General features: G+C 39.4%; 1 long non-coding RNA gene across 1 annotated transcript; it reads left to right on the top strand.

Annotated features, from left to right (window-relative positions):
- The first annotated feature begins 547 nt into the window (after window positions 1-547).
- On the top strand, window positions 548-13,128 carry LOC126075194 (uncharacterized). Its single transcript, XR_007517128.1, has 4 exons — window positions 548-663; window positions 7,506-8,786; window positions 11,692-11,814; window positions 12,865-13,128. It is a non-coding gene; the product is annotated as an uncharacterized LOC126075194 (long non-coding RNA).
- The last annotated feature ends 366 nt before the right edge of the window (window positions 13,129-13,494 follow it).

The raw sequence follows: 13,494 nt of genomic DNA, 5'->3' as shown, positions 1-13,494 counted from the left end.
AAAACAAACACATAATGAAGAAACAATCAATAGCTCATTGTAAAAACAAGCATGTTATCCAATTTTGTATGTTCTATTTTTTTATTGGAAGTCAGGAGTCTTTACATTCGCATCCTAGATTTACTACTGGCCAATCCTGAAATTTAAATTATTTGGGATTCAGTTTTATATTTTAAAATTGGCAAGGAAGGAGGATGTGAAGGAGGGGGGTTTGATTAATTATCTCATTTAACACGGAGCACTGCATTCAACTTTACAAACTGCAATGAAATGACTGCCTGTCCTCATTCCTCCAGTGTTCAGAAGAGGGCGCTCACAACAACAATTGAGACTTGACGATAGTAGCAGTAATCCCCCTTTCAATTTCTCAGACTGAGTTTCATTGCTGGAGAAAGCCACACGGTGGCAATAAAACTAAAAGTAAATTCGCAGTTGAAATTCTAAGAAGCAAGCTTCTTCAGTGGCTACCGAGAACGGGTTTCTCCTCCCCTGTTTTAATGATGTCACCGAGGCTGGAGAAGCTACGAGAACAAAGGCTGTACACAAAACCTGACAGTGATGATGACGGCTCCCGCGAGAGAACCAGCTATGAACTAGACCCTTTACGGTACCCGGTCATGCAATCTATGACTACGAAGAGAGCGACCGAGTAAATTATCTGAGGTAACAGAACTAGTAAACGATTTAGCCACAATTCAAACTTGAGTTTCTCTGATCAAAGTTCATGGTCTTTTCTCCGCAGCATGCTGAGAGCTCTGAAGAAAACCCCTTTGACTAACACAAAGCAGCCTTCCTCCCTAGCCGTCCTTCTCACTGATGCCGAAATGAGATTTTGCTCTTTTCTGTATAACCCAAGGGAAGCTTATAGGATTTGATTATTTTTAGCATGGGACGATACTAATAACTTTCCAGCCACTATTTTTTAACGGTTTGATAGTTACAGCAACTTTACTTTGGGAATTTATTTCAGGGTCAGACACATTTCTCTACTGCAGCTTAATTGGCTGTAATTTAATCCGAGGCATTGGTGGTTCAGTGGTAGAATTCTTCCCTTCCATGTGGAAGACCCAGGTTCGATGTCTGGCCAGTGCACCTCCTGCCTAGCCACCACCCGTCTGTCATTGGAGGCTTCTGTGTTGCTATGACCCTGAACAAGTTTCTGCAGAGCTTCCAGACTAAGACAGGCTAGGAAGAAAGGCCTGGTGATGGGATGATACAGGATTGGGTTGTGTTTCTTTCCATTTGTACATTGGTCCTCATGAATCAGGGGCCAACTCAGCTGCAACTAACAGCAATCTTAATTACAGCACTTTCAGTTGGAAGGAAACCCTGGTGGCATAGTGGTTAAGTGGTATGGCTACTAACCAAAGCGTCGACAGTTTGAATCTGCCAGGTGCCCCTTGGAAACTCTGTGGGGCAGTTCTACTCTGTCCTGTAGGGTCGCTATGAGTCAAAATCGACTCGATGGCACTGGGTTCTGGGTGATTCAGTTGGAAATAATAGAAGTTTATTCAAATTAAGCTAAAGCAAAAAGAGAGAGTAAGAGAAAAAGAGTGTGTGTTTTTCAATAGAATAAATGGGCATTTCAAATAACTCCAGACAAGAAGTTTTTTAGGTGATACAGAAGATTACAATCAGGAATGAGAAAACCATTAGGAATTATTGCAATTGCTGAATCTTTTTTTTCTCTTTCTCTCCACGTTCTCTTGTCTTTTTTTTTTTTTTTTTTTTGCACATCTGGGTTACTACCTCTTTCTAATGACAGGCTTTCTCTTCTCTGGGCTCCATAGCTCCTTAATTCAGACATCCTCAGCTCCAGCTTCCAGCAGAGACTGACTCATATATTTGAATCCCAATTCCTAATACCTGGGAGAGAACAGCCAACATGGCCTGGTTATGGCTATAGAGCATTAAATATAAACATCAAACATGGATGGGTATTTATTATCAGAGAAGATTGTTCTGAAGAAGGCCAGAAAATATATGCTATGGTGGGTTAAATATCCTTTTGGGAAATAAGAGAAGAAATGATTTATTTCCCAGGATATCAGTGTAGAATTTCTAAAGCATTTGTCATGCCCACATTTCCTCCTATGCCAATGATGATAACATTTATGAAGCCATAATTTGAAACACAGATTTTGACAATTTTTCAGAATACTTAAAGTGAGGCCAAAGTTAGAAAATCCTGAATTTTTATTTGCAGCATTTATGTCTCAGTCAGAGCGCTGGTGGTGAAGTGGTTAAGAGTTCAGGCTGCTAACCAAAAGATTTGCAGTTAGAATCTACCAGCTGCTTCTTGGAAACCCTACGGGGCAGTACTACCCTGTTCTATAGGATCAGTATGAGTCAGAACGAACTCAATAGCAACAGGTTTTTGTTTTTTTTTTTTGATATCTCAGTCCATTATAAAATTGCAAAAGAAAAAAAATAGTAATTGAAAAAAATTGTGCCTTGATGACAGATCAAGCAGTAACATATTAAAAATCATAGAAGATTAATTAAAATTTGACATGAAGAAAAACATCTGATTAAAATCACAGTCACTGAAATGGGTTTCCATTTTCAGCAAACATGTTTTCCTGGAAAAATTGTTCTTAAACAATAAAGCAACTATAATAGATACTTAATACCTTGATTAGAACCAGGTCAGTGAAATAAAAAATATGACTTCCTCAAGTTGTTTATAAGCAATGTTTAATATTCTATTTAGCAAAAGACAAAAGCAGAAGTTATCAATGCATTACAAATGTAAGCTATTATCAAAAGCTAAATTACACGCTGCTTTTTTAGTTATACCTTATATCAGTGGCTGTCAGGGTGTGGTGCACTTCAGAATATCTGGAGGGCTTGTTAAAACACAGATTGTTGCTCCTCCTGGGCCACCACCCTCTGCCACACTTTCTACTCCCGCCCTTCACATTTTCTGATTCATTAGGTCTGGCAGAGGGCCTAAGAATTTGCATTTCTAGTAAGTTCTAGGGAAGATGTCTTCTTGAAGACTAAGGTGCACCTGACCCAATCGATGGTGTTTTCAATCGCCCCATATGCATGTGAAAGCTAGACGATGAATAAGGAAGGCTGAAGAATACCTTATGCCTTTGAATTGTGGTGTTGGCAAAGAATATTGAACATGCCATGGACTGCCAAAAGAACGAACAAGCCTGTCTTGGAAGACGTACAACCAGAATGCTCCTTAGAGGCAAGGATGGCAAGACAATGCCTCACATACTCTGGAAACAGTATCAGGAGAAACCAGTCCCTGGACAAGGACATCATGCTTGGTAAAGTACAGGGTCAGCAAAAAAGAGGAAGACCCTCTCTTAAACACTAGCAAGCAGCCATCTGAGATGCATCAATTGGTCTCAACCCACCTGGATCAAAGGAGAATGAAGAACACCAAGGACACAAGGTAATTATGAGCCCAAGAGACAGAAAGGGTCACGTGAACCAGAGTCTACATCATCCTGAGGCCAGAAGAACTAGATGGTGCCTGGCTACAACCAATGACTGCCCTGAGAGGGAACACAACAGAGAACCCCTGAGGGAGCAGGAGAGCAGTGGGATGCAGACCCAAATTCTCATAAAAAGACCAGACTTAATGGTCTGACTGAGACTGGAAAGACCCCGGTGGTCATGGCCCCAGACCTTCTGTTGGCCCAGGACAGGAACCATTCCCGAAACTGACTCTTCAGACAGGGATTGGACTGGACAATGGCTTGGAGAGGGATGCTGGTGAGGAGTGAGCCTCTTGGATCAGGTGGACACTTGAGACTATGTTGGCATCTTCTGCCTGGAGGGGAGATGAGAGGGTAAGAGGGGGTTAGAAGCTGGCGAAATGACATGAAAAGAGAGAGTGGAGGGAGAGAGCGGGCCGTCTCATTAGGGGAAGAGTAATTGGGAGTATTTAGTAAGGTGTAAATAAAAACATAAGTTTTTGTGTGAGAGACTGACTTGATTTGTAAACTTTCACTTAAAGCACAATAAAAATTATTTAAAAAAAAAAAAAAAGGAAGACCCTCAATGAGGTGGATTGACAGAGTGGCTGCAACAATTAGCTCAAGTATAACAACGATTTTAAATGCTGAGAAGTGAAGATGTCACCTTGAAGACTGAGGTACGCCTGACCCAAGCCATGGTATTTTCGATCACATCATATGCATGTGAAAACTGGCCAATGAATAAGGAAGAACAAAGAAGAATTGAAACCTTTGAATTATAGTGTTGGTGAAGAATATTGACTAAACCATGGACTGCCAAAAGAACAAACAACTCTGTCTTAGAGGAAGTGCAACCAGAATGCTCCTTCGAAGCAAGGATGGCGAGAGTGCGTCTTACATACTTTGGACATGTTGTCAGGAGGGATTAGTCCCTGGAGAAGGCCATCATGCTTGGCAAAGTACACAGTCAGCGGAAAAGAGGAAGACCCTCAGTGAGGTGGATTGACACAGTGGCTGCAACAATGAGCTTAAGCACAACAACGATTGTAAGGAGGGCACAGGACCAGGCAGTGTTTCACTCTGTTGTGCGTAGGGTCACTATAAGTCGGAAATGACTGGACAACACCTAACAACAACAACAAAGTACAGGGCCAGCGGAAAAAAGGAAGGCCCTCAACAAGATGGATTGACATAGTAGCTGCAACAATGGGCTCAAGCATAACCATTATGAGGATGGGCAGGACCAGGCAGTGTTTCGTTCTGTTGTATGTAGCGTTGCTATGGGTCGGAACTGACTTGACTGCACCTAACAGCAACGAGTTCCCAGGAGCCCTGTGGCACAATGGTTAAGCACTCAGATGCTAACAGAAAGGTCAGCGGTTCGGACCCACCAGCTGCTCCTCAGGAGAAAAGACTTAGTGATCCGCTCCTATAAAGGTTTCAGCCTAGGAAACCCTATGAAGACTTCCACCCTGTCATTTAGGGCCCTGGTGGCATAGTGATTAAGGGTTATGCCTGCTAACCAAAAGGTCAGCAGTACGGTTGCTATGAGTCAGAATCGACTGATAGCAATGGTTTTTGTTGTTGTTGTTGCTGTTTTTAATGTGCTGAAATTGACTTCACAGCACACAACAACAGCAGTAAGTTCCCAGACGATGCGCTGCTGCTGGTTGAGGGATTGCACTTTGAGAGCTCTTGCTCTAAGCACAGGACAGAGAACCCATTTCTAACTGACGTTCTGGATTCATACTGAGCTATACCAAATACAATCAAATGCACCAAAAATTATAAGCAAACAAACAGCAAAATGTCTCACTGGCCTACTTCTTAGGGTCCTGGTTAATGAAAACTGGAAATGGGGCTAACAGTGGTTGGGAGACATAAAAATATAAATAGATACAACCACAAATGACATTTCATACCATCTCAAAGGTGAGTAGAAATTCAAAACCTGTAGTCAAGGCCAAAAAAACCAAAAAAGCCAGTTGCCATGGAGTTAGCTCAGAAGCAGATCACCAGGTAGGTTTGAGCTGCCAATCTTTTGGCTAGTAACCCAGAATCTAACCTTTTGTGCCACCCAAGGTAGTACTAGGCAAATTGAAAGGCAAAAAAAAATTATGTGTTCAGGTTGTCACATGTTCGTGAAGTAGCATCATATAATGGGATCGTTAGAGATTTTGTTGTCATGCTGTCCAGAGGTGAAGGTCTAGGTCTGCCATTTGGTAATCATGGAGCCTGAGGACTCACCTACCTCTGAAGCCATTTGTTCAATCATATATTGGTTTTCATAATACCTATTCAAAGTGATGTTGAGGACATCATATCACACAACATATATTAATGTGCCTAGCACATAATGGGCATTAAGAAATAATAACCATCATATATTAAGGTCCTATTATGAGCAAGGGAAATCAACTAGGTACATTAGCTTATTTAATCCTTAAAAGAGCTCTTTGAGTTATTATTAGCATTATTATTATTATCCCCATTTTACAAACAAGAAAGCTAAATGCCAAGATCACTTAAGCAAAAATTCCAAGTTAATCCCACAATAATTTGAGGGCAAATGCTCATCTTTCTACAAAGGTATGTTAGTTGTCTTATCCCCGTTGTCTTCCTGGTCTTGAGTTCCCAGGATGCAGTTATGGACCATAAGTTTTCAATGCAGAATGTAACTCAAGTTTGCCTTCTTCATTCAGGTAATGTTCCATGCCTTGCCCTTAGGCTTTCTCTTCCTAAAGAACTTTCACTATCTTTGTGTCTTATTCCACCAGGACCTTGTTAACAGATTGATTTACCTGTGGCCATCGAGTCAATTCTAACTCATAGCAACCCTATTGGACAGGGTAGAACTCTCCCATGAGGTTTCCGAGGCTATAAATCTTAATGGAAGCAGACCGTCCCATCTTTCTCCCATGGAGCAGCTTGTGGGCTTGAATGGCTGACCTTTCAGTTAGCAGATGAGCATTTAAACACTGTGCCACCAGACCAATTTAGGAAAAAATAAGATGAGGGGAAATTTTATTTTTGGTTATTAGTCTCCAGTGCTTCAATTATCCTTTAGTCTTTCTGCTATCAGATTCTGTTCAGGGAAGGCGGGAATCCGACCCTGAACTTCTACGGTATAAATGCTCATCTTCTCTACTTAATACCAGTCTGATTTATAATAAAAACAATTTTTACTGTATTGTCAGTGATATAAAATGATGTAAATGTCTTTCAGAGGCATTTTCATCCTCCCCTACTCTCCTTCCATGAGAAGATACCTGCCCAATGATCCCTGCTATTTCTTCGAGTCAAACTATTATCTATTTGTCAAGTTGTCACTTAAATATGTTATCTCTTTCAGAATTCTTTGCCTTATACCTGGATTTTTCTTACCCTCCAAAGTCCCACAAAACTTTCTTAAAATTGTGTTTTTCAAAAAATAGCACACGTCTATAAAACATTCAAATAATACTTGTGAAGAGTGTGCTTCTTAGTTCAGGAGGTGGAATGAGAAGGCAGAAAGGGATAAGAGCTGGTTGAATGGACACAGGAAACCTGGGGTGGAAAGGAGGAGTGTGCTGTCAAATTTTAGGGATTGCAACTAGGGTCTCATAACAATATGTGTATACATTTTTGTATGAGAAATTAACTTCAGCTGTAAACTCACCAAAAGCACAATTTAAAAAAAAAAAAAAGAATAGAGATAAACTTGCTGGGGGGAAAAAAAAGCACATGTGGGGAACATGCTTTTAAGTTCAATCAAATATAGGAGACCAAATGGGCAACTCCTGTTTAAAAGCAAGATGAGAAGACAGGAAGGGACAGGAACCAGATGGATGGACACAGGGAACCGGGGGTCAAAAGGGGGAGTGTGCTGTCACATCGTGGGGCTTGCAATCAAAGTTACAAAATGATATGTGTATAAATTTTTGAATAAGAAATTAAGTTGAGCTGTAAACTTTCAACTAAAGCACAATAAATTTTTTTTTAAAAAATCACATTTTTGGTTGTTTTTATTATGCTCAGTGTTCTATATTAAATACTACCTGTTTTTTATTTTTTATTTTTTTATAGATTGTGATTTTCTAGAAAGTGAACTTTTACTAACTCACTGAAGCCTGCACTGAAGGTCTTGGTGAAAAATAAGTTTCCAGGAATGGATAGAATACCAATTGAGATGTTTCAACAAACAAATGCAGTGCTAGAAGCACTCACTCATCTATGCCAAGAAATTTGAAAGACAGCTACTTGGCCAACGGACTGGAAGAGATCCATATGTGTGCCCATTCAAAAGAAAGGAGATCTAACAGAATGCAGAAATTATCAAACAATACCATTAATACCACACAAGTAAAATTTTGCTGAAGATCATTCAAAAGTGGTTGCAGCAGTACATCAACAGAGAACTGCCAGAAATTCAGAGAGGATTTAGAAGAGGACATGGAATGAGAGATATCATTGCTGATGTCAGCTGGATCTTGGCTGAAAGCAGACAATACTAGAAAGATGTTTACCTGTGTCTTACTGACTATGCAAAAGTATTCTACTGTGTGGATCATAACAAGTTATGGATAACGTTGAGAAGAATCGCAATTCCAGAACCCTCAATTGTGCTTATGCAGAATCTGTACATAGACCAGAGGCATTTATTCAAACAGAACAAGAGGGTACTGCATGGCTTAAAATCAGAAAAGCTGTGAATCAGAATTGTATCCTTTCACAATACTTTTTCAATCTGTATGCTGAACAAATAATCCAAGAAACTAGACTAAATGAAAAAGAACATGGCATCAGGATTAGAGGAAGACTATTAACAACCTGAGATATGCAGATAACACAGCCTTGCTTGTGGAAAGTGAAGAGGACTTGAAGCACTTACTGATGAAGATCAAAGACTGCAGCCTTCATTATGGGTTATACCAAAGCAGACAAAATAACTTACAACTGAGCCAATAAGCAACATCATGATGAGAGAAGAAAATATTGAAGTTGTCAAGGATTTCATTTTCCCTGGACCCACAGTCAACACCCATGGAAGCAGGAGTCAAGAAATCAAAAGACATATTGCATTGTGCAAATCTGCTGCAAAGACCTCTTTAAAGTGCTAAAAAGCAAAGATGTCACTTTGAGGACTCAAGTGTGCCTGACTCAAGCCATGGTATTTTCAATTGTTTAATATGTATATGAATACTGAACAATGAATAAGGAAGACTAAAGAAGAATTAATGCATTGGAAGTATGGTGTTGGCAAAGAATACTGAATATACCATAGACTGCTGAAAGAACAAACAAATCTTGGAAGAACAAACAAGTCTTGGAAGAAGTACTGCCTGAATCCTCCTCGAAGCAAAGATGGTGAGACTTTGTCTTATATACTTTGGACATGTTATCAGGAGGGATCAGTCCCTGGGCAAGGCCATCATGCTTGGTAAAGTAGAGGGTCAGCGAAGAAAAGGGAGCTCCTTAATAAAATGGGTTGACACAGTGGCTGCAACAGTGGGCTCAAACATAGCAAGAATCGTGAGGATGGCACAGGACTAGGCAGTGTTTCCTTCTGTTGTACATAGGATGACTATGAGTCGGAACCAACTGGATGGTACCTAACAGCAACATCAACAACAGCATCCCTTACATAGCCATGCTGGGCATCACTAGCCCATCAAGGTTCTTCTTCATGCTGAGCTCAGATGTCCAGAGTCATGGCAGTCAAGGCAGTCATGGTAGCCATTGCCAACTGGGTGAAATTTGCATAGACTATGAAATTAATTTACTAAAACAATTCTAACTGAAAAGGATGAATTTGTATTTGGTAGAATTTCAGTCTAATGGAGTAGATATTTGCTAGCAGGGAAAGCTTTTAGCATGAATAACTCAGGTTAGTTCTCACTGGTGACAGCCTTCTGTCTATATGTAAAATAAAAGTAAAGAGATACTAGTGATTCAGAGGAGTTCCTGGGTAGTGTTAATATACTTGGTTACTAACTGAAAAGTTGGATGTTTAAGTCCACCCAAAGGTGCCTTGAAGAAAGGCCTGGCAACCTACTTCTGAAAAATCAGCCATTGAAAACCTCATGGAGCACACTTCTACTCTGACATACATGGTTGTTGCCATGAGCTGGAATTGATTTGACCACAGCTGGCTTACTAGTAGTTTTATAGAAGGATGAACTGGAGGCTGACAGAGGTGTGAATAAAAAGGAGTAAGGAAAGGACATCCTGAGTCACATTCAGGGAATCCCATTATACTTTTCTTTCTACCGTTGGGGTGAGCGATAGCAAACGGGGCATAAGGGTACGTGAAAAAGCTTTCTGGACTATATAAATGCCTATCTTTTGGCAACTGTTTCAAAAACTTGTTTCAATATTCATTTGAAATGTCTCAGGTATATTGTGCATTGCTCTGGGAGTTACATCCCCAAATAAATAGCAACAGCAGTAACTTACAACATTTCTGTCGCAATTTACACATACAATATTACACAAAGCTCTTTACTGTCTGTGGCAGGCCTGTGTGGGAAGTTACCCCTCACTTCCACCTTTGCAATCTAGAGTCCAGTGCTGTATAGGGCAAATACACCCTGTCATTATTAACTTGTTTTTATGAGGCACTCCTGAATTACTGAAGTTCTGGACAACTTTTTTACAAGCCGCCCCACAGAGAACTGCTGAGAAATGGATTAGCATTGCTATGGCCTTTTATAGACAAGAAGCAGAGGCCTCAATTCAGTAGATTCTGAAGGACTGACAAATCAATAGCAGGGTCTTTCTTACAACTACATTCTCTTTTATTTTTTGGTCATGAGCACTGCAATTGACCAAGAAGAATTAATAAAATGATGCGATTTTCTTAGTTATCTTAGAATTTTATTAAATCTCCACAAATGTTAGAAGCTGCAAAAATTACAAATTTGGCATATATTAAGATGGATACAATATGTCAAATAAGTAATGGCCCGTATTTATTACGTATAATGTGTCTAATATTTCATTTTTGGGTGCTTGAAACAAACAAAAAAAAACCTCATTGCTGTCAAGTCAATTCCGACTCATAGCAACCCTATAGGACAAAGTGGAACTGTTCCATAGGGTTTCCAAAGAGTGGCTGGTGGATTCAAACTGCCAGCCTTTTTGGTTAGCAGTTGAGCCCTCAACCATTGCGCCATGACAGCCTCTTGGGTGCTTAGACACAATAATATATTCACATTATGTGTTTAGTTCTTCTCATCACCCTCATTTCGCTTCCATTCCCACACTTCCAGGTTACCACAGTAATAAAAAACCCATTGCCATTGAGTCAATTCCAACTCATAACAACCCTGTAGGACAGAGTAGAATTGCCCCATAGGTTTCCAAGAAGCAGTTGGTGGATTCAAACTGCTGACCTTTTGGATAGCAGCCAAGCTCTTAACTGCTGCACCACCAGGGCTCCATAGTCAATCACAAAGATGCTGTGCTTTCAGCTTCCAGGCCTTATCCTCCTTGGTGCATCCTGAGAACCGCTCCAGCCCCTCTTCAGTGCCTAGCTTGATGGTTTTATCATAGAAAGTGAGGGATTAATAAAATTTAAAAGTAAATTTGACATTCATAATGATTGGAAAACCGTTGCATATTTATGGAATATATATACGTGCATCATACAAACATCGTAATTGCAGAGAAACAGCCTGAAAAGAAAAAAAAAGTGGTTTTATTGAAATCATTTTAACTTTTTATTTAGAAATAACTTCAGGCTTACAGAAAAGTTGCAAGTATAAGAATCACACAAAAAAAGTTCACATACACTTTACCCAGATTCACCTATTAACATTTTACCCCACTTCCTTTATTATTCTTTCTCTTTTTCTCTGAACCATTTAAAGGTAAATTACATAAATCATGGCCTTTACCCCCTAAGCTTTTCAGTGTGCATTTCCAAAGAATAGTGATATTCCCTTACGTAACTATGGTATAGTTATCAACTTAAGGAAAGTTAACATTGCTATAATACTTTTATCTAAGCTATTATCTGTATCCAATTTTGTTAATTGATACAATAATGTCCTTTATAGCATTTTTTTTTTTTTTTTCTCCTCCACTAAACAGACCCAATCTAGTGTCAGGTATTGCATTTAACTGTCATGTCTCTTTAGTCTCATTTAACCTGGAATGTTTCTACAGATTTTGTCTTTTATAACACCAATATTTTGAAGGATACCGTCACTCCTGTTTTTGATACAAACATTTGTCATTTTGGGTTTGTCTGATATTTTCTCATTATTAGATTCAGGTTATGCATTTGCAGCTGGTATGCTACCTAGGTGATGTTATGTCCTTCTCTGGATACTTCATCTAGAGACACAAGATGGCTCTCATCGGCGATATTAATTTTGATCACCTGGTCAAGGTATTGTCCAATTTCTCCACTGTATGGTTACTTTTTTTTTTCATGTCCAACTAATAAAGAATCTGTGAGGAGACACTTTATTTATTTTATTGTACTTTAGATGAAGGTTTCCAGAACAAACAAGCTTCTTATTAAACAGTGCACATATTGTTTTGTGACATTGGCTAACAACCTCACAACATGTTAACATTCTCCCTTCTCGACCTGGGGTTCCCTATTACCAGTGCCTAGCTCGATGGTTTTATCATCGAAAGTGAGTGAAAATGCCATCTAGTCCTCGCCCCTGGGCTGGTGTGCCCCTTTAGTCTCGTTTTGTTTTATGGGCCTGTTTAATCTTTGGATGAAGGGTGAACCTCAAGAGTGACTTCATTACCAAGCTAAAAGGGTGTTTATTCTTGGGGTTTCTCCCGTCTGTCAGTCCAGCAAGTCTGGCCTTTCTTTTTAGGTTAGAATTTTGTTCTACATTATTCTCCAGTTCTGTCTAGGACCCTCAATTTTGATCCCTGTCAGAGCAGTCTGTGGTGGTAGCTAGGAACCATCTAGTTGTACTGGACTCAGTCCAGTGAAGGCCATGGTAATTGTGGGCCATTAAGTCATTTGGACTAATCTTACGGAGACACTTTAAATCCATGGAAATGTCCTGCTCCTCATCAAAATTTCCCACTGGATGTAGCGTCCATTGATGGATCTTGCCTGATCCACTGTGTACCGTGTCGGTTGGAAATTGCTGACTTATAGCTCCAGCACTCCCTGCACATTCCCCTGTCAGCACCCAGCATTCTGTTGTTAAGCAAGAGCCCTGCCTTCTCCCCATGTATTTATTTATTTTCTATCAGTATAGCTCAGGAGCCATTTTTTTCAATGGTTTATAATTTATTACTGCACTTAATTATGTCAAATAAACTTTTCGTAGTGGTTATCTCTGGTGAGTAGGATATGGAGAAAAGGTCTCTATAAGGAACATTGTAACTTTTTACTCTCTATATTTTACTGTTTATGCTTTTTCTCTTTTAAATAATAAGGGGTATGTATCCTTTTTTTTTTTTTCAGATAAAAAAGTAAATTGCGAAAGAAAGAAAATTTCCTTAGACTGCTCCAGAGGCAGTAAAACCAAAAACCAAACCTAGTCGATTCCGACTCATAGCAGTGGGAAGTGACGATAACATTGCCTGGAGAAGGTGGCCATTCCTAATACCATTTCTTGTACAAAACCCTAACACAAAAAAGGCTCATTTTTGGACACAGAAGAATTGTAACATGTATAAATTGTTGAAATTGTGTATCTTTGGCTGTGTATACTTCCACCAAAATAAATGAATGAATGAATAAATAAGTAAATAAATAAAAATAGTTCTACTCAAAAAAAAGTGTTGGGATGTATAATTCCAGTAGTAGTAAGGGATTTGTACTGATTGACTCATGGTCTCTAAACGAAGTCCTCTTGTGATTGACTGGCTGGTTGTAAAGATGAACTGATTGGGATTAGTTCTACAGTTTCGGGCTTAAGAAATAGTAGAAGCTAATTAGCTGTCATAAAAATCGTGCTGTAGTTTCAAGGTTTAGAGGAAATAATAATACGAGGACCTGAATCTTTACAAACTCAGATGTTTAATAATTGTCACATTACATTACATTACTTTCTTTCAGTCAGATTAAATCCAGCCTCTCATCCAACCAGGT

Source organism: Elephas maximus, chromosome 4 (genome assembly GCF_024166365.1).
Source record: "Elephas maximus indicus isolate mEleMax1 chromosome 4, mEleMax1 primary haplotype, whole genome shotgun sequence".
NCBI classification, from domain to species: Eukaryota; Metazoa; Chordata; class Mammalia; order Proboscidea; family Elephantidae; genus Elephas; species Elephas maximus.
Note: the sequence above shows the minus strand (reverse complement) of the source record. Positions and strands in the feature narration are given on the sequence as shown.